Source organism: Leopardus geoffroyi, chromosome B4 (assembly GCF_018350155.1).
Source record: "Leopardus geoffroyi isolate Oge1 chromosome B4, O.geoffroyi_Oge1_pat1.0, whole genome shotgun sequence".
Taxonomy (NCBI): domain Eukaryota; kingdom Metazoa; phylum Chordata; class Mammalia; order Carnivora; family Felidae; genus Leopardus; species Leopardus geoffroyi.
Window position 1 is genome coordinate 129,657,406 of NC_059341.1, and position 21,977 is coordinate 129,679,382.

At 42.3% G+C, this 21,977-nt stretch overlaps 2 long non-coding RNA genes across 3 annotated transcripts; one reads left to right on the forward strand and one right to left on the reverse strand.

The window, feature by feature from the left end:
* Nucleotides 1–1,583: 1,583 nt before the first annotated feature.
* Nucleotides 1,584–13,707, reverse strand: LOC123590665. The gene is made up of 4 exons (XR_006708908.1): nucleotides 13,622–13,707; nucleotides 6,097–6,269; nucleotides 2,326–2,426; nucleotides 1,584–1,834 (listed from the first exon to the last, which is right to left on the reverse strand). It is a non-coding gene; the product is annotated as an uncharacterized LOC123590665 (long non-coding RNA).
* A 1,799-nt stretch (nucleotides 13,708–15,506) lies between these two features.
* On the forward strand, nucleotides 15,507–20,619 carry LOC123590664. 2 transcript variants are annotated; one of them, XR_006708906.1, is made up of 3 exons: nucleotides 15,507–15,615; nucleotides 17,376–17,502; nucleotides 20,355–20,619. It is a non-coding gene; the product is annotated as an uncharacterized LOC123590664 (long non-coding RNA). The 2 variants fall into 2 exon arrangements; XR_006708907.1 differs by having other exon boundaries at nucleotides 15,514–15,615; nucleotides 16,431–17,502.
* Nucleotides 20,620–21,977: the final 1,358 nt, after the last annotated feature.

The following is a 21,977-nucleotide window of genomic DNA, read 5'->3' on the forward strand; positions in this document are numbered from 1 at the left end:
AAAACCATAAAGCCAGTTTTGTTGTCCCTAAAATGAATGTTAGTCATTTTAGGGAGTAATTTTTCTCACTTGTGAACACATACCTGCTCATTCACCTAAAACTGTAATAATTCCAGCTGGAAGAATGGCATGTTATAGTCATGGGGCCACCGCCAATTTCAGGCAAATGTGAAATTCCGTTAGGGGGAGGGTAATGAGGGTATTCAAATAAGTTGCCCTGTTGGGACAGGAAGGTGAGTCAGACCTGCTGTCCCTTTTACTCTCTTAGTCCATCATACCTTCATCAGATGCCAGGTACTGGGTGTTGGCAGAACCAAAGCAGCCACCACTCCATTTGCCAAAGCTATGGCTTCAATAGCTGCTTCGTGCCAGATGACTACAAGTGAGCATTTAAGCACTGTTTTACCACTGGGCACTATAGACTACTAGTTTTCTATTCTCTGACGGCATCCAGGGCTTTACTACCTTCAGTCCATCCAGGTTACATAACCTATCTCAGATTTCCATCCTTGGGAGTCTAACACCTACAGCCATTTCTGGTACCAGATGTTATATCCATCAGGGCTGATGTGTATATGACAGGACTCCTTTAACAATTTTTGAGAGATTTAAAACAGGGAATTATTGGAGGATCCAGAGAACCTGGCTGTGAAACTGACCTCTGAGACTGATTTCTAGAATAACACCGTAGAGGAACTACAGTTGGCTCCTAGAGGAACTACTGCCTCTATCATAAGGAGAATGATGGAGGCCAAGAATGCACTACAGGGGCTCTTGTGCACAGGTTCATATAGAGACTGTAAGGTCAATACCAGCAACACAATGCCTCCTAGGTTACAACGTTCCCTGCCTAGCTTAAGACTGATTCAAGTCTTGCCAGCTGTGGCTGATTGCACAACCAAAATCACATCTGAAATTGTAGTGGCAAGGTTAGGTAGGAAATGCCATTTTTAGTTTTCCAGTCTCTGCAGCACAAAAGAAAGCATACTTGAAGGAGGTGACCAGCAGAGGTGGAAGGATAAATCTAGAGTATTTACTTCCCCACCACCATGACTTCCAGCTAAGTTCTCAAATTATGAATCAACTCGCTACACGTTTGGTGAGATCTTTCTGCACACAAAGCACTTTAGAGGGCCCAGAGGTGTATGAGTTGTGTCTAAATGAAGATGTTCCCTGATTTCACAAAATACGTGACTTAATGCACCAGAATGAAGTTTCTCCTTCAAAGGGGAACTCTTTGCAGAAGTTACACGATACAGTCTTTCCTCGGAACTTTTCTGGATCTCTGATGATGGCCTGAACTTCATGAGCACACACTCATATGTATGCTTGAAAGTAAGGATCACAATTTTAAATTTTTTTTTTCAACGTTTATTTATTTTTGGGACAGAGAGAGACAAAGCATGAACGGGGGAGGGGCAGAGAGAGGGGGAGACACAGAATCGGAAACAGGCTCCAGGCTCTGAGCCATCAGCCCAGAGCCCGACGCGGGGCTCGAACTCACGAACCGCGAGATCGTGACCTGGCTGAAGTCGGACGCTTAACCGACTGCGCCACCCAGGCGCCCCCATTGCATTCTATTTCTTAATTAAGAGGATGGAGCTTTTCTTCTTGCCTCCTAGCCCACCAGGTGCGGATCCCTATGACTTTTGACTCTTTCCACACAGGGCATCCTTTCTTAGTGCACAAAGATGTCTTTGAGTTGGTTGCTCTTGCTGAAGAAATTCAGGTGAGTGCGCTCAGGGATCTGTAGCTGCCTATGGAGAAGGAGCAGGAACATTCCAAATCATGGCTTTGTTACTCTGGTGTATCCCAAGCTTCTCCAGGTGGCTGCCTAGGGCAGAGAGAGTAATCAGCTATGTATACTAAACATAGAATATATAATCAATAATTACCAAGATTTATAAGGTGAGGCATTCTTATTTAAAATTTAGATATGTTACTTTGTTAGTACACCTTAGTAATATTCAGCCTCTGTTCTCACATTACATATAATTTGTTCCCTCTATTCATTCTCCTTTCTTGATACAATATAGTTTTGAGGTTGAATACATGAGCTCACTTTAGTTTAGATTCCTCAGATGCTGGCTAGTAGTGGGGACTTGAGTTGACCCTCTTATGCTTCATTTTTCTCCTTAGCAAAATGATGATAATAGTAGAACCTATCACATAAGGTTATTCACAGAGTTGTTGAACAGATTAAATCTGGTGATCCACTAAAAACATTGGCATACTTTCTGGTAAATAGTAAACAGAGTAAATATGAGATATTATTAATTACACATAATTGAAAAAACTCTGTACTAGAGCTCTGAAAGTTCTCACCTTTGTGAACTCAACAAAAATTTATTGAATGTTGGGGATTGGAGAGGAATCAGATATGGGTCTCAGCCCTCTGGTTGCACCGTGTTGGGGAGGAGACAGATCTGTAAACAACAAATCAATGGAGGTAAGTCTATAGCATCCATCGTCTGACATAACTGTCATGGCTACAATGCCAGGATCAGAGTGACTGGACACTTCTATTTGGCCAAAATGTCTGCAGACACTTCAAAAAGGTGATGCTATAGATAAATCTAGAAATATGGCTTCCAAAAAAATGGAAAGAAAAGGAATTCTAGGCAGAAAGAAAAGTAAGAACAAAAGCAAACTGGGTCACCTGGGTGGTTCATTCATTTAAGCATCTGACTCCTGATTTCAGCTCAGGTCATGATCCCACGGTTGGTGATATTGAGCCCTGCATTGCACTATTAGCATGGAGCCTGCTTGGGATTTTCTCTCTCTCTCTCTCTGTCTCTCTCTCTCTCTCTCTCCCCCCCTCTCCCCTTATCTCTCTCTCTCTCTAAATAAACATTTAAAAAAAATAATAAAAGCAAACTGACATGAAGGGAACCATAGGCAGTGGGGCAAATCACAGGCATGGGGTGGGAAGCAGATAGATGTAGAGTCTGGTAGGAATACACTGTCAGCTAACACTGCTATAAACTGTATAAATCCCCATGCTCCATGTGGCCCAGTCCCTGTACAGAGTCACATTCAAAGAAAGAGTCTAGTTACCAAGAGGTAATCAGTGGTAGTCAATTTTTTCCCAGTGATCTTACTTAAAAATACCAAAGGGTAGGAATACAGTTGACTCCAAGATTTCCTAATATTATTGTTTAGGTTTGTGTCCCTCTCCCCAAAGTCTCACACTCAGCACCTATGAAACATCTTGCCCCTTCCTCTGTTCCCCAAGTCTTTACATGCATGTTTCATTGCCATGTTCCTCCTTCCTCTACCCCAGCATAACCATCCCCTGGGCACCTGCTCTGCTCACATCTGCCGGCCAGTCTAGGGGGGGAAAGCATGGAGTTTCCAACCTTGGTGTGCTATAGGACAGCACAGAAGAGGCACTAACATGCTGCCAGCTCACATGGTTTTGAGGAAAAAGAGGCTACGTCTGGCTCAGTGGCTCATAGAAGGCCTCAGGAAGCAGATGGTCCATGACTTGGGATTATACTACTTCAGAGGATTTGGATAGACAGAAAAGGAAAAAGAGGCCATTTGTAGGGAGAATGATGGAAGCTAATAGATCCAACATTGATATACCATCTCTGTGCATTGCGGATGGTTGCGTTGTCTTTGGCCCCAGCATGTGTGTGGTGCAGATTTTCTGAGGAACCTTAGCGTTTTGGAGGTGGAAGGCACTTCAGATATTCTGTTGTCCTTCCCCCTGGATTTAGAGATGAGATTAAGGCCCAGAGAGAAAAAAGAACACATAGACTTTTGCTTAAAATTCCAAAACTTGCTCTGAGAATCATTTCTTTGACCAGAGTCACAATCTAGCTTCAGGACTCCCGGGAAACTGCTATTTCTAGTGATGAGTGTGAATCTAGAGGCACAAAAGCATATCCAATAGGTAAACATGGTCTTTTGTGTTTGTGTTCTTTTTCAAAAGGATTGACTCTCTGGGGTATGTGCTTCCAGATCCACTGTGCCAGGGATGGAACTGGAGGGGAAGGCAGTGTGGAGTGAGAGTTTTCAGGATTGGGGTTGATTCTAACTCTACCTGGGCTCTGTCACTTTTGATATTGTGGGTCAGGTTACTTAGCCTCCTGGCCTCGGTTTCCCAGCCTGTAGAATGGAGTGTGCAATTGCACCTTCCTCTCTGTGTTGTTGTAAGGATCCATTGAGATGATGTTCGCACAGCCTTAGAAGAGGGACTGGCACTGAGTCTCCACTTAGTCAGTGGTAACTAATATTATTAGTTCTGTTGAACAAACACATTCTGCCGGCGCCTTGCAGCAAAGACATCCTAATATGCTCAGAGTCCATTTCAATCTTATTTATTGGGCTTATCTTTTCTTCTGAGCCATGGTCAGTATTTACAGCAAGAGGTTGCGTTGGCAGCAGTAACATTGATTGTGGGGCCACCTGTGGTCTTTCGGCTGTCCCTTCCTCAACATAGCCATGCCACACAGCCCTCAGGGGGACAGCAGGGCCCTGCCAAGTGCACCTGGCATGGAGCGTGTGGGCAGCAAGGCTGGCACAGTCCCTGTCCTGGCTAGGCAAGGTAAGCCAGCAGATGTTGGCTCCGACACAGACATTGCCCAGGAGAGAAGCAGCCACTGGTGTCAGGATTTGCTAATTGTGTTGCCTCCTGGCACAGCATTCTCATGCAGCTCTGAAATAGCTCTTGCAGTTAGAAAAGGACCCTTCCTGCCTTTCATTTTGTGGCAATTTCTTTCCCAGGGACAAAGCCTGGCTCAGTGACGAGATCTGGTTTTCAGAAAAGGCTCTTGTGCTGTGCCCAGTTTTCCAGCTGGGCTGCTCTCTAGACTCGAAAGAAAATTGACTTGGCCAAGTTCACCTGGCAAGCCTATTCACTCAGCAGGCTCTCCCCCTACCTCCCCACTTTGGACACCAGTTTCTTCCACTAAAGCTTCTCTCTTAAAGGCAAGACTCACTGGCCATTTAGTTCCTTCCCTGCCAGAGAACTCACAAAAACACATATGCATCTTTTTATCTAATATGTTTACTATGATATTTCTCCTTCCCTATTTTAATCGAGGCTGTGTTTCACAGTGAAAAGGGATATCCTTTGCTATTAGAAATCTTGATTATGAATACTTTGCCACAGCCTAGTTTTGTGACCTTGGACAAGTGATGTAACTTCCTGGGGCTCAGTTGTCCTGTGTCTCAAGGGTGGATTTACGTCTTACCCCTTCGTGTTGCAGAGATTAAAGGAGTTAAGTTATGTAAATTACTTGATACTGTGCCTAGAGCATCGTAAGTTCTCATTAAATGTCCCTGCTATTATTTCATGTAACTAGTCGCAGAACAAATAAAGTCGCATCTCGTTTAATAGTGCAATTAATTTGTCAAGCTCCCCATATGCCCAGATTACAAAGAAGCCCAGAATTTCCTACTGGGGCCCTCTCCACTGCCCTGGAATGATCCAAGAGTATTTAATCAGCACAAAGGAGGCAGTTCTGCTGCCTGGAGAATCCAGAACCCAGACCTGGAGAATCCAGTCAGTAGGTTGACCCCCATTTCCTACTCTTGCTTCATACAGGCTTGACTGAAAACCTGGCCCCGTGTCATCCAGTGAGTCAGTGGATTGCTGTTTGATGTCAATGCTGGTCCAGCAGCGGGTTTTCCCGAATGCAGAGGTGGAAGGCAAGGCAGTCTCCTTCCCTCATGGAGCGCAGGTCAGTAGTCTGGCTTGCTGCCACAGGCTGTTCTTCAGAGACAGCCACACTTGAACTGCAGGTACCAGGTGCAAGTGCTGATCCTTGTGTGGGCTGTAGCTGGTTAGTTCAGACTTACTGGTGCTGAGGGACACTGTAATGGGGGTGTATGCAGACCTAGAAACCAGATGGTCTGTGTTCTAATGCAGGTGTGTCCTATGAATGTTTGGGCAATTTATTTGACCTGGTCTGTTCTCCAGCCCCATCCATATCTGAAAAGTGGGAGTCCTGATAGTAACTCATAGGGTAGCAGGGAAGATTAAATGTTTGGATACACGCAAAGCACGGACAACAGTGCTCAGCATATACAAAGTACACCGTAGTTGTGAGTTACATAAATAGGAGTCCTAGATCTATCACTGCTGACCTGTGTGACCATGGGCATTCAGTCTCCAACTTTGGCTTCTGTATATGTAAAATGAAGCAGATGGAAATATAACCATATCTGAGTCAGGAGATCTGGTTTCTGGTCCCGATCTGCCCTAATTAGCTCTGGATATTGGCAAGCAATTCTATTTCATAGAACTTCAGTATCCTCACCTATAAAACAAGAGAGCAGGATTAAATCATCTCTAAAATTCTATTAGTCAAAAGATAGATGTTTCTATTATCTTAGTATATTGCTATGTACTGGTCAATATCAGTGATCCTTTAAATCCATAATGCAGTTTTGATTGTTGATATATAATTATGATTATTTCTTGGGGTTGAATCAGTTGGGAAAATAAAGTCTCATATTCTATGTGCAACAACCCTATGAGAGAATAATATTGATGGGAACCACTAACGCTGCTTTAGTGCTTACGATGTGCCAAGTTCTGTGTGAAATAAATGCTCTACTTCACTTAGTCTCACAGTAGCCTTCTGAGTTAGGGATTACTATCCTTACTTATTCCCACTGCTCAGATAAGGACACCGAGGCTCACAAGTTTAAGTAACATGCTCAGTGCTACACAAATGGCAGGCGGTGGAGCTGGGATTCAAGGATGGCCCTATGTGACCCATAAGTACATGACTGTTCTGCAGACAGTTATTAATGAACCTGCCTCACAGAGAAGACTCTCGGACTCATTCAGCAAATAATGTGCCCAAGTTCACTTATAAGTTAGAGGCACGGCTGAGACCAGGCTTTCTCTCGCCTCATCTGCAGCCTCCCAAACCCGCTTGCTTGTGAATCAATGAATACAAATGAGGGCTGATTTGTATTCATTTCCAGCTAACCAGCAGATTTACACTCTCTCTGTTGCACACCTCCAAGAAACACATCCTCATGCATATACCATCAGGGTTTCAGGGACCTGTTCTCTCTCTCTCCGATTCACTCCCTGGTCCTGGGAAACTAAGATCATAGCCCTGTCTGTGAGCATATCAGAACCAGACTCCAGCAATAGCCACAGTCAACACCAGTAGAACAGTGGTAAACGCTATTGCTTTACCTGGAAGGGAAACCAGAGACGGAGGTCCCTAAGTGTGGATGACACAACCACTCAAGGTAGAACATACCATGATCAATCTCCACCGGGAGCAGTTGTGTGAATTTGAAGGTAGGTATGTTAGCTGACTTAAAACACTGCACCATGTCAGAGGACACCCATTCTTAAATTCTTGAGTGGTGGAAATTGAGCCAGTGGACAGATGACAGAGGGATCCCATGAGGCTGCACCTGCCTGTCGATAGCCACTGCAATATCTGTTCTACCTGGGCCAGTAAGGGTAACTTTGGCTTCAACAAAGAGAAATCCCCACACACGAAGAATTAAATAATGAAGACATCGGAAGCTATGGGTGGGAGGGGTTCAGGCATGGAGCTGTTAGGAGCTCAACAATACATTGATACCCAGGTCCTTTCATCTATATTCTGCTGCCAGTATCAATAGCTTTGCCTGAGGTCTGACCTCTTATTGTTATTGTCACAAAGTGGCTGCTGGTGGCAATCAGGACTATACACTTTCGTATTCATCTCCATGAAGGAAAGAGAAACCCCTCTTTCCAAAACACAGAATATGATCTTTCCATCTTTCCTTTCTATTTGATTGGTTCAAGTTAGGTTATGACCTAACCCCAGGCCAATAGCAGTCACCAGGGGGAGTTCATGCACTGATTATATTAGGCTAATCAGAGGTTAACCATAGAATTTATCCCAGGATAGAGTGGCTTCCTCTGAGTCACATGGATTGCATGGCCAATGAGTAGACACATGAATAAAATGTGGTTCCTATTGGAAAGGTGGAAGGATTGCAGGGTAGCTGACAGTGTTCATTACAGTTCCCTTCCTACAACATAACAGTATTGGAACTCTTGACTTATGCTCAATCACCATGATTCATTATCCCGGACCCATGAGTTAATTAGGTTCTAATCCTGTCTTCTCAGTAAGTCTCATGACTTCTGCTTGATTGGCTAGAATAGAAGCTTTCTCTCTTCCTCTCTGTAATGGTAGTTTGTGTCTAGAAGGCTCTAGATATGCTCTTGCCATTTTTTCCCACCACAAGGCAAAAGCAGCCCAAGGAAGATGTCAGGACACAGAGGATTTCTGAAAAATGGTACAGAACTCTGAGGACACCATGGGCCTCTGACTCAACTGTACCTAGAACTCACCTGAGCACTGAACCTCTCAATCACGGAGTCAACCAATTCTCACTATTTTTAAATCCAACCTCAGTTTTGCTTTCTGCTTCTTACAACAGGAAGAATCCTTATTGACACAGCAGAATCGAGTTCAATTCAATGAAAATGTTTCTAATCATCAGAGCTGCTTCCAAAATAAAGCAGGCCACCTCCTGTTCTCCTCTGTCTTCCATCACTGGAGGTGTTCATGCAGAGACTGGCCAACCATCTGTCCAGGATGCTATAAAAAGGATGTCTACATTGGTGGGAAGCTGAAAAACCACCTTCTAAGAACGCTTCCAATTCCGATATGCTAATACCCCTATTAAGCCAAGAAGAATGTGGAAGGTATGCAGAAACATGCATAGGAGAATATAAATCAAAGTTACTTGGATGAGAGTCTTTCTCTCTGAAGTAAGACTAGAGAAGAAGCATGATTCAGTCATTTGTTCTTTGATTCAGTCATTTGTTCTTTGATTCACTTTTATTCAACAGATGTATATTGATCTCCGAATATGTGCCAAGCACTAAAGATTGAGAAATAAATAAAAACTAAGAGCCTGTTTTCACAGCGTTGACTTTCTAGTGGTCATGGTAGAGTGGAAAGATGTAGACTTTGATTCAGAAACACCTGAATGACAGTTATAGCCTCTACTAGACATGTAACCTTGGGCTGGCTTCTCTGATCTTCAATTTCTTAACTAGTTAAGTAGGAGCTATAACACCTACTTTGTACAGTAGCATGATGGTTAAATGAGATAATGCATACATGTAAAATACCTGGTAAAGACCAGGAACAAAGCAGTTAATCAATAAATAGTATTTCCCTTCCACAGCTAGAGCACTAATGGCTATATGTTCAAGGGAAAACACCGACACTTCATCTTCTGCATGATTTCCAAGAAGCTCAAGTATAGTAGAGAGCAGAAGGCCATGCAGAGAGAACTCTGGAAAAAGTTGATTTTAAATGGATCAGATCACCATAATTTGAAGGAGAGAATGAAAAGTGTCTAAGTTTATTCATTCATTTAACAAAAATGCATTGAGTATCTCCAATGAGTTAGCAAGTATTCTAGGTTCTTGGGACCTATAGCAGTGACCCAAACAGAAATGTTGCTTCTCTCATTGGGCTTATATTCTACTGGGAGTAGAAAGACAGGAAATAAAATATGGGGGAAATTCTCAATGCTGCATGGCACTAAATGCCAAATAAAATGGTGCTAATAACTGGTACTAAGGAAATAAAGAGGAAATAGATCCAAGGGTTCGAGTAGCCAGAGAAGCTTTGAAGGGTTATTTGGGGAATAACTCCTTAGACTGTGGATGATGATATGTAGAGCGTGGCGTCTGTATCTGAGAATCATGCAAAGAGATTGCAGGCCAGGGGCACGTTGATGAACCAAGCCAGGAAGCGTGGAGAGTAGGATCATTTTATAATTGAATGGAAGGGTTCATCTGAGTTCAAATCCTGGCTTTACTAATTAGCAGGTCACTTTGAGCAATTTGTACACTAGGTCATAGAGTTGAGCTAAGGGTTCATTGAGAGGAATCCTATAAAGTGCTCAATGCATAGCAAGCTTGCAATACATTACTATTATTGTTGTTTTTGTTGTTTTGTTATCATGACATCAAGGCACATTAACCAAGTGTCTTCATTTCCTATGGCTTTTTATAACAAATTACCAAAAACGTAGCAACTGAAAACAATGCCCACTTGTTAACTCAAAGTTCTGTGGTTCAGTAGTCTGGATGTGCTTACCTGGGCTCTCTGCTTAGGATATCACAAGGTTGAAATGATAATGCCAACTGGGCCAGGCAGATATCTAGAGACACTATGGAAGAATCCACTTCCAAACTCATCTAGATTTTTGGGAGTGTTCAGTTCCTTTGCAGGGCTGAGGCTCCCATTTCTTTGCTGCCAGGACCACTCTCTGCTCCTAGAGACTGCCAACATCCCTTCTCACATAGCCCCTCCATCTCCAAACCAGCCACATTGTGTCAAGTCCTTCTCACACTTTAAATCTCTCTGATTTCCTCTTATACCACAAGCCAGAGAAAACTCTGCTTTCAAAGAGCTCATGTGATTATGTTAGGCCCACCTAATCTATCTCAAAGTCAACTTTGTAACCTTAATTACATTTGCAAAATGTCTTTTGTCTTATAACCTAACATGGTGATATCTCACCATATTCACAGAGGAGGGAATTGTATGTGGGAGAAGTCATTGGGGGGTCATCTTAGAAGTCTGCCTACCATACCAAGTAAAGACTTCTCAAGGAGATAATTTGTGTGACACAGAACGTGGTGGGAAAAAGAAGCAAACTGGAAGATAGGACAGCTAAGATTTGAGCAGCCATGCTGAAGTCACACTCAGTTAACACTTAGCCTTTCTCGAACATATCGCTGGACTACTGTCCTCATCCAGGACTTGAGCAGCCTATGATATTCCAAGTCAGTTATATGGGTCCACTAACCAATCCACTGAGAATGATTTGGGTTCCTATTATATCACCCTATGTTTACTTCCAATGTTACACTTCCAGTGTTAATTTCAGACATGATGAATGTGCCTTCTTCAATTCATTGAGGAAAAGATTAAATAGGACAGAGATACAAAGGGAGATGGTCACCTAGGCCCTGATGACTTCCTCCAGGTTTATGGGAACTGCTACTCAGCATCCTGTGGTTATAGTTAAACAACTCCATAATTATCTTCCTAACCTTACTAACATCATAACCTACGTTCTGTCTTTGCTCCTTGCATATCCTGATCAGTTCCTTGATGGAGCCTAGTTATCCTCTTTCTGCTGAAGTTCCTCATCTTGACTCCTCCAGCTCTACTCTATTCCCTTCAACATGGGGCACCAGCAGCCTTGGCTGGGTATTGGCAAGTTTTAGCAGAATTGATGCTGCCTTGGTGGAGCATTAGCAAGATTGTTGGAGCAGGACAGGAGGTAAGTTGTAAGATGCCACTTGGTGATGAGACAACTAATCACAGAGAACACCACTGGACAGAGGACACCACTGGACTCCACTGGCTTATTTGTAAAGAATGTGGAGAGTACTATGGCTCCTACATTACAGTCGAGGATGAAGCCAGAGAAAGATTGCATTCTGTCTCTGTTAGTGGGGGTCTGTTTGGAATCATGGTTGGGTTACTGAAGCCTAAGAAATCCTGGGGACACGACACATGGAGATAACAACATGTGTCCCACAAAGAAATTATCTGAGGATTAAATGAGATCATGGATTTAAGTTCAGACACAATTCCTGGACCATGGAAGATACCAGTAACTTGCTTATAAGGCCAGGAGACTTGTGCTCATTTAAAAAAGTAAATGAAATTTTTTATTCTTTTTTTTAATAACTTGCACCCATTTTTAACTGCTAATACCCTGTTGACTAAAATTTGACCTTTCTTTTTTAATGAAGTGTTTTTCTGAAAGAAAAGAGAAACAGGAAAAAATAAAGAGTATGATTTTTTTTTCATCATTGCATCAAAATTTTGCAGCTGATCCCAAATAACCACCTGTTTCTTCCTTGCATATCTTCTTACCCCAAGCATATCTAAAGAAGTCCTTTTTTACTAGAATACGTAGGAATATATAGACCAGTGAAACAAAATAGATAGTCCAGAAATAGATTAAAGTATGTGTGAGAATTTAATATATGATAAAGGAGACATCACACATCAATAAGAAAAGGAAGGATTATTTAGCAAATGGTGCTGGGACCCCTGGGTAGCAATTTAGGAGGAAAAAATCAATTTTAGGCCCTTACTTCACATCATGCAGAGAAATCAATTCCAGATGGGTTAAATAATTAAATACAAAAATATCAAATCTCAGAAAAACTAGAGAAAAAAGAAGAGTGAATAAGAATTAAATCCCCAGAGGAGTAAGAACTTTCTAAGCTTAGACCAATAGAATAAAGCACAAAGAGGATTAACAGATTCAACCACTTACAATTTAATTTTTAAAATCCTGACACACAGACATACAAAAGCTAAAATCAGACCTGAAATAACAGTTGCAGCAAATATTAACAAAGTATTAATTTTTCCTATAAATGGCTCATATCAGTCAATATAAAATAACACTACTAGCTAGCTCAATAAATGGGAGAAGGCAGAAAATTCACATATGAGGAAAATATATCTGATAAACAAATGTGGGGAAAGAGACAAGCTCACGAGCAATTAAGAGAATGGTAAATTTTTAGAAATCAGGTATGGATTGTAAGACAGAATTGGCAAAATTATTTTTAAATACAAATATTCAATATTGGTAAAAGTATAAAAAATGATCACACTTATCTACTGCATGGTATGAATTTGTGTAATGCTTTCACAAAACATTTTCATAATTTGTACTAAGACACTTGAAAAGACTTCAGATAATTTTTAAGGGGCATTTCAATTTTCAGAATCTAAGCTAAAAATATGTTGAAATGTTAGATCGAGAAGAGACACAGAAGGAGACACATTAGTGAGAGGCTCTCTGCAGCATAATTCAAAATAATAATCATAAGTAACATTAATGACAAGGAGGAAATGGAGTTAATTATGATATATTCACCTATGCTTGTAGGGTGTTGGTTGGTAAATCAGTCATGGTTCTGGAAGGAAATGGGCGATGAGTTTACATTAGAATGACTTGAGGGGCACCTGGGTGGCTCAGTCGGTTGAGCGTCAGACTTTGGCTCAGGTCATGATCTCGCAGTCTGTGAGTTTGAGCCCCTCGTTGGGCTCTGTGCTGACAGCTGAGAGCCTGGAGCCTGCTTCGGATTCTGTGTCCCCCTCTCTCTCTGCCCCTCCCCCGCTCATGCTCTCTCTCTGCCTCTCAAAAGTGAATAAAGATTTAAAAAATTTTTTTTAAAAATAATGACTTGAGACAGGTTCAAGAAGGAAACTATTTACAAAGGCATGGACAGAGTATAGGAAAACTTATGATAACGAGCTAGTAAAAGAGCTCTTGCTACCTCTAAGTCTAATAAGGTGTGGGAAAGGGGCAAGGAAAGTAGTATGGAGAGGTCCACCTTGATAGGAGCTATGCCTTCATTAAACCAAGGAACACAGTCATCCTGAAGTCAGTCTCCGTGGAGTGATCCAGGAGAATAAATATTCTAATATCATTCCCCTTCTCCCTATCAACCTTGGAAATAAAAATAGTGAGTTAATTTACCAGCAAAATGAGTTTATTCAGGAGTAGCAGGATAATTATAATACAGGTCATGCAAAACATGCCCAACCATAGGCAAGTCTTAAGAACACTGAGTGGGCCTTACCTTTAAAGATAAAAGAAGGGAGCTGGAAGGGGCTGTTTGAAATGAAAGTCCATTGGAGGAAAGGGAGAGTTTGGGGGTGTGGCAACTTTTCATTGGCTGAGTTGTGGTGGCTCTCATTGGCTGGGTTGTAGTGGTTCTCACTGGTTGGGTTGTAGTGATTCTCATTTCCTGGGTTGTGGTGGTTCTCACTGGCACCCAAGGTGTGGCTCCCACGTGGCGCCATACATGGGACCTTCATGACCATCCCTTCATATTGTCAAGCCAGTTAGAACTTCTGAGTAGTGAAGGGACTGGTAAGATCAGTGAAGACCATGGATATGAGTCCACGACTGTACTTTCTTTGCTGTAAAGCAAGTTTCTAGGTCCACAGAGATGGTGTTTCAGATATCACAGTATGGATAAAGCATAATGTATTTTTGAACTAACAGCACTGTTGCTAAAGAGCAGTTTGAGCTGGGAAGGTTAATCCACCCTCAGAATTTGTGCCTATCCCTGTTAGAACAGAGGGCTTCCCTATCTGTTAGAGGAGCGGTTCAATGATATGGTATTTTAACAGAGAGTTGGCCGCTTCTCCCTGGAATGGTGCCATATCTGGAGGCTAGAGTTGGCCTCCAGTCTTGACAAGGTAGGCACCTAGCATGGCACAGCCAGGCCAGCATGGATGAGGGGGAGTCCATGATGCTGAGACCATGCATAACCTCCATCTCTGCTGTCATGCCCACTTCATACATGGGCCCACTGAGCAAGCCCAAGGGTATGTAGGGACTGACATCCACAAGACACTTGTTCTTGTCTAGGTTTGTAAGAGCTTCCTCTGCAATGGATGCCCTCAGATAGGAATCAATGTAGGATATAAGTGTCTTCACTCTCTTTACCTATTCTAGGTTCCAGTTCATCTCTTCCTTACAGATCTCTTTGTCTCCTGTCTTCCAATCTTGTTCTTTCCCTAAAGCAGCCAGCCAACCCATTAGCCATTGCTCATGTGTCGGTGGTGTATATCTGCAGCTCAGACCATCTTTCCTTCCCCATGAATTGGACAACCAGATGTAGTGCCTGAGGCTGTTCCCATTGGATTAGTCTCCTTCATTTCTTTCTTTTAGTGATATCCCAGCATGGGGGAAATGCAGCTGCCATCCACTTCCAGTGTATACTCTCATACTTTGCAGATCCATCATTAAACCAGGCTCATACTTTTTCTTCCTCCATTAACTGGCAATAGGAAATGTCTCATGAAGCCAGAGGTGTGAGTTGAGGAAGAGGTAGCAAAGCAGTAGATGAGACTCTAGGGGAGTCTTACCATCTGTTAGTGCAGCTTATTTGTATCTCCCAGACAATCGGGGCCCCGTTCTGTATATCCCATTTATACTTTATAATGCAAGACTGCTGTATGTGCCAATTTTATGCTTCAATGTATCAAATAACATCAAGGTCATGATGAGCAGCTCAGGTCTCATAGTCTCTTGGTGTCTGATGGCTAGACATTCAGTTTCTACCAGGGTCCAGTAAATGCTTTTCGAATAGAGAATAATTGTCACAGAAGAAGTCCTCATTATAAACACTAGGAGTCAAGCACCTTTTGGGGCTTGCCAGAGGCTTCATACAGGATCTCTGTTTGCTATACATGTTTTCAATACCATTGGGCCTGCAGCATCACAAAGCTTTGTAATGCTTTACATCACAGACTGGACTTGTTACAGAGCATTATTATGCTCTAAGCTCCACTCAAAGCTGTCATCATTATGAGTTACTCAATAAACAGGTCAGAGGAGCATGACCAAATATGATGCATGTTGTCTACAACACACAAAGAGGCCTGCAATGCTGCACTTTTTTCTTCGCGGTGGAAGATGAAAGGCACAGCAAACAGGCTGTGATTTCAATGGCATAATGCTGATAAGCACAGACCATTGGACCCTAGAAACTTCATCAATGTGCTAGGCATCTGAAATTTAACAGGATTTGTCCAGTATCTTCTGACATGGATATATCTTAAGGTATATGGGGTGTTTGCTCTTTCCTGCTAACCATAACCAATTAGCATAATGTCACCAATGTAACAGACCAGGGTGATATTTAGTAGGTTATGAGAATAATCCTGGCCCCTCCAGACTACAGTGACAAACACCAAGAGAGCTGACATGGCTCTGGATCAAGATGGTCATATACTGCTTTATTGTACACACAGGATGATTCTGATTTTGCTTACTAATTGAGATGGGACAAAAAGCATTTGCCAAGTCATAGCTCCATGTGCCAGGAATTGTGCTGGGTTGCTCCAGTAAAGATGATACTTCTGGGATCATAGCTGGTAGTAGCAGTACCATTTGGCTAAATTTGTGATAACCAACTGTTACACTCCATGATATAAGTGCCCTTTGTAGCAGCCAAACAGATGAGTTAAATGGGAATTGGGCAGGAATCATGACTCCTGCAGTCTCTCAAATCTTTGCTGTAAGTGCTAATTTCTGATTTATGTGTCTTGTTCTGGGGACGGTTATCAATTCACATTAGTTACAAGGCCTTTCACTTGGTCTTGACCCTCTCAACTATCATAGCACTTACTCTGACAATTCTGTATATTTATTCCCACTACATATTCTGGGATTGGGGAGAAATGGCAGGTGGGTGTTTGGGCCACTGGGTCCGTGTGAGACCTTCTAGAGCCAAGACCCCATCTATTACTTCGTCTCTGTAAGACCCCATCCTGAAGGGTGGACCATGGAGATATTTTGGGTCTCTGGATACTAACATCAGTTAGGAGCCAGTATCTAATGACCATGGAAAACATAGCTATTATCCTTTTTTTCAGTGCATAACACCTTAGTAAGTGGCTGCAGTCCCCTTTGGAGAAATATTTGAGGAAGATTCACATTATACACGTGGAGAAACATAGCAGGATCCTTCTTCAAGGAGGGCCAGTCTCACCCACGGCTGAGAGATTGTGGATATGTGAATTGGTTTTGGTTTTGGGATTAAGTAAAAAGTTGAAAATCCTCACTGCAGAGACTCAAGTCATGTTTCTGGCCAGGAGTCTTAGAATTTTTACTATATATATAAAAGCAGCACCCTAGTAGATTACTTTGTGTTTAGGGATATTGTGGTCAATTAACCAACGTCAGAGATCCCTGAGAGTTAGAGTGTTTTTGTGACCACTCCATCCCTGTGTCTATCCTGTTACCTGTACCCACTCTGTGTCTAATGGTGAAGAGCTGCCACCTAGCTTATGCTGTGTGGGATCCCATTAACTCCATCAAGATCAGGAAATCCAGTTCCCAAATCTCCAGCCCACAGGATACAGACAACACAACATGCTTTAAGGATGCTTCTGCTCCTCTCACTAGTGAATGTGTTAATGCCTTGGTGAAGGGCATGTCTCCAGGCTCTCCTATGAGGATATGGTTAGAGGCAGGCTACGAGATGGCACATGGTAGACACATTGTCACATTTCCGTCTCCCTGAACCTTCAGACTCCCTTCTCTGAAACATATCAAGGAAGTTCCAGTATTTCAACCTCATTAACTCACATGCTTTGAGTCTGAGTTTCAATTATCCAATCTAGGAGACACGAATGTCCAAGGTACATGGCTTAACCAACACATTAAGTCCCAAATCCTAGAAGGATGCTCCAGTGTTCATGAACTTGGCCCATTAGAAATTGCTATTCTCTCCTACTTGCACAAACACCCTTATAATTCAGTCCCACACTGCTGTCCCAGCCTTGAAATTCTTCTGGTGAATAAGTTCTTTCTTGTAGGAATAGCCTTCTGCTCCTCAATTCTTGCTCTGTTGGGTCTGGTGACAGGCCTGGAGACAGGGAGGTGTGCTGGGAATGAGCCCTGGGATAATCAACTTCAGCTTCTGATGCAGCTGCCCCTCTGATGGTAAGGCTGCTGCTGATGGTGACTGGGGGTGGGTGGTGGAAGTCAGAGGCGGTGCATGGGTAGAACTTCCTTGTAGCCAAAGGAAGCTCAGAGGAATTTGAGAAATTCAAGGATTTAAAGTTTTAGTCTCAGTCTCATACTTGCCTGCTCATATGTACTCAACCCACAACTCGGGATCACATACTTTCTCCCATGACAGTCTTTTCTGTGGTGTAGCATTGCACCAGATGCATAGTGAGTGGTGCTACAAAGACGTGTGGCCTCATCCTCACTGTAGTTGCCCTATGATAGCAGCTGAAGGGCTTCTTCAAACACAGCCTGAAAGCTTCCAGGTGCCCACCATGTTCTCAGTTCAGTGTTTACAGCTTACAAATTCTCCTCTCCCCCAAGAATACCTTCCAGAGCCAACAGAGGAGGCCATGTGATTTCACAATATTTATGATAATTATCACCGTATCCATAAGGTATCACAGGCACTTTATGTCCCCCACCTGCACATTATCCATGCTACTATTGATGAAACCCTAATCATGATGCATGTCTCCACTTACCATGGATTACCCACATCCCACCTCCCCGCGGCAAGGAGGTTATCCCTCCATTAGTCAAACATATGAGCAACCCAATCCCAGGACCCAATATTGAAGGTCTCTATTCTGGGACCTCATACGATACCATTTATTGTTTTAATCAAGATCCCAACAGGAGATAAATGGCAAGCTTTAGTTAGACTAATTTGACACAAGCTTAATAAACAGACTCCTTACAAAGATGAGAGGAGAGTGCAGTACAGTCACATAGTACATTACCCCAGGGTGGTGGCAACCCCCTAAATCTGGAGGGTGGATGGAAGGATAAAGTTACTGGCACCTGGAAGGAGAAAGTCACATGGATAGGAGTTCCTTGACAGGAGCTTTGATCTTCAACTGAAAAATGAAGTCTACCTGCAGTGAACCTGCGGGAAGAGAGCAAGGAGAAAAATTAACCCAATATCATTCTACTCCTTCCTTCTGCAGCCCTGCTGGGATTTCCCATTAGCCAAATGCCAACTGGATGCCAGAGGAAGGAGAAAGTGTTGATGTGTCCATACCAGCCAGATTCCCAGGACACAGAATAGGGTTAAGGGGAGTGGGTGTAGAAAGAAAGAGCAAATTGGGGGACACACTAACAGAGTGTGGGGAAGGCAGTGTTTCAGTTTGCCCGAGTGACATGATTTAGGTGAGTAATAGGTATTTGGGGTGAGGGGGGACTAAAATAAGTAAAATAAAATGTTAATGTTTTTATTAGGTTACCATGAGATTACAGGTGGTTTTATTGCCTACATAAACCTATTTTTTTCAAATTGCGATGGGAGCTGTGCTCTAAGCTCTTTAAAAATAGGCACCACTGCTTTCAAATAAAGCTCTTTCCCCACAGCTCTTACTATGATAATTTAGAAATAACAGGTACTTACTTAATTTTAGAAATAATGAAACACACAAAACATGCATTTAGAAACTGCAAATACCTACTTTTTAAAGGGGATACAGGACAAAAAATACTTGCTAAAATTAACAATATACAGGGCCATAAAGCGAGTCTGACACAGTGTGATTAGCTGCCACTTCTCCCTTCTGCCTTCCCTCCATTCTTCCCGCTGCTAAGGAGCCTTCTCCCATCCTGATCATTGTGTGGGACATTTTTCCTTTAGTGGGACTTTGAGAAGAGGAGATAGCGTGTCTTTAATGTCAAACCCTTTGTGCATTAAAAAATACTCAAAATTAACTTTTCTTATTATCACCTTCAACAATGAAATCCTGTTTACTTCCCTATACAATGAAGACAGGAGCAAGCTTCTGTCTCCATGAATGTTTCTCCACAGCTTTCTTGTTTTGCTTATACAATTTGGAGTTTAGTCCTGGATTATTATTGTTAAATATTTTATTTATTTTTGAAATCTTTTTACATTTGCTTTTCTATTTTTTATTAAAAAAATTTTTTTTAACATTTCTTCATTTTTGAGAGACAGAGCATGAGTGGGGGAGGGACAGAGAGAAAGGGAGACACAGAATCCAAAGCAGGCTGCAGGCTCTGAACTGTCAGCACAGAACCTGACATGGGGCTCTAACTCACAACCTGAGATCATGACCTGAGCCAAAGTCGGACGTCTAACCAACTGAGCCACCAAGGTGCCCCTTTTATTGTTTTTTTAATGTTTATTTATTTATTTTTGAGAGATAGAGAGAGAGAGAAAGAGAGAACAAGAGAGGGGTAGAGAGAGGGGTAGAGCTGTCAGCGCAGAGCCCAACGCAGGGCAAAAACCCACAAACTGCGAGGTCATGACCTGAGCCAAAGTCAGATGCTTAACTGACTGAGCCACTGAGACGCCCTATTATTTTTTTTAATGTTTATCTTTTTTGGTGGTGGGGAGACACAGAGAGAGGGAGAGAGAGAATCCCAAGCAGGCTCTGCACTGTCAGCACAGAGCCTGATGCAGGGCTTGAGCTCATGAACTGTGAGAACATGACCTGAGCTGAAATCAAGAGTCAGATGCTTAAATGACTATGATACAGTGCCCCCAGGTGCCCCTATTTACTTTTTTAAAAATACATTTGAGCCCTCTTTTGTGAGTACTTTAACAAAGGTCACTGAGAGTCATTTTGATTTTTAATTGTTTTAATCTCACAAGACCTTATCAGGAGAGGGACCATAGCCCACAGTTGCTGGAAATCCTGCAGAAACACCGTCCTATTGATGTGGGTGAGAAAAAAGAAAAGTGCAGCTCCTGCTGACATCCAGTGAAAATGGTACCCCCCCCCCTTCTGAGTATATCTCTGACCACTTCTTTTTTTTTCCTTCTTTTTTTTGTCAAGCAACAAAACCGCTAACAGTGAGGTGATATGATAAAGGGCATGAGCTTTGGAATCAGACTCTCCTGGATCCAAATCCAGCTGTAATATGACTAGCTGTGTGAATCATGTAAAAAAAATCCTCAAGCCTCAATCTCTCCATCTTTAAAATGGGAACAATAGTACCTGCCTCAGAGGGTGCTTGTGAAGATAAATTTGATAATGCACGGAAAACACTTCTTGCAATGCTCCACACATAATCTTTAATAAATGCTTATTCTTCTTCTTATTAATTGTGGTTGGAAAATGCCTCTTTCATAAACAGATATGCTGTATTATTGCACTGGGTACAACCACCCTGTACTCGTTAGATCAAGAGCCTACCAAGAAGGTCTGCATGATGTAGTTATAACGGAAAGAATGTAAGACCCAGAAGGGTAGGTGCTTGTCCTTCTGATTTTCTGATATTTCCTAAGCCTCTAGAATGGTGTCTGGCATATGGTAAGTACTGAGTAAGTATCTATAGAATAAATAAAAAGAACTTCTAAATTAGATACAACTCTGCTTGAATCCTGTCTCAACTATTTCCTAGTTTGTAACTTTGGGCGAGTCATATAACTTCTCTATCCTTTAGTTTTCTAAACAATAATAATGAGAAAATATAATCATTTCTAACTATAATCATTTCTAACTAGCAGAACTGGTCACACACAATAGCACATGTTAAAATCCTTCATAAACTCTATATCAAGATTTGAATGCCCATGTGACAGTTGTGGTCACACAGAAATATCAAAAGTCCTCCCAAAGAAGTGATTATTCTCCCTGCTCTTGGCCTACCTGTCTCTCCTCATGAGGCTTCGGCCACTGAGAACATTCCAAATCCCATCCAACCTCCTCTGCATTTCTTCCCATCAAAGCCAAGCTGTCAGCTCTTGGCTTTGAGACACTATCCTCGTCTCTGATTCTGGTACCCTGGACTTGGGCTTTGACTTGGTGTGTCTGATGTTTGAATTTATGATGCCCCAGAAAGGCTGATTTTATATGACTCTCTGATTCTCAGAACCCTTGGCTGAGTCAGTTAGAAATTTCTGCCCTGTGGAAATAGCACCATTTCTAACCCCTTGAGCCACTGCAATCCGTCCCTCCTACATGCAAGAGTGAAGTAGATCAAAAGAGTGGGTCTAAGTTATCTTATGTTCCTAAAATTCAGACTTATGTGAAACTAAAAGTTTTCTAGTTAGATCAAGAGGATTTGAGGAAAAGGAAGAATGTGAGGACCTTTAGGAACTTTTTTTAATTGGGTAATTACTCAATACAGCAGACGACAAAATAAGACACAAAAAAGTGCTTGGTAGAGTGTGTTGGAAGGAAAATGGTAACTCTCCATGCATGTTGTAATGGGTGGAATTAGTGGCAGGCTCCTGAGGGAGAGTTAGGGCCATCCCAGAACGTTCACCAGCGATGTCTGCTTTGATGAAGACATCAGCTCACAGGCACCACAGTGGGACTGTGAACGAGAAGAAAAGGTTAGAATGAATTAAAATTAAAAGCAGCAGAGAAAAATTAGTACACTATCAAATATCCTATCAAATGCTGCTGGAACTCCTACTTGTATAGGCTCTGTGCAGATATTGCACATACTGT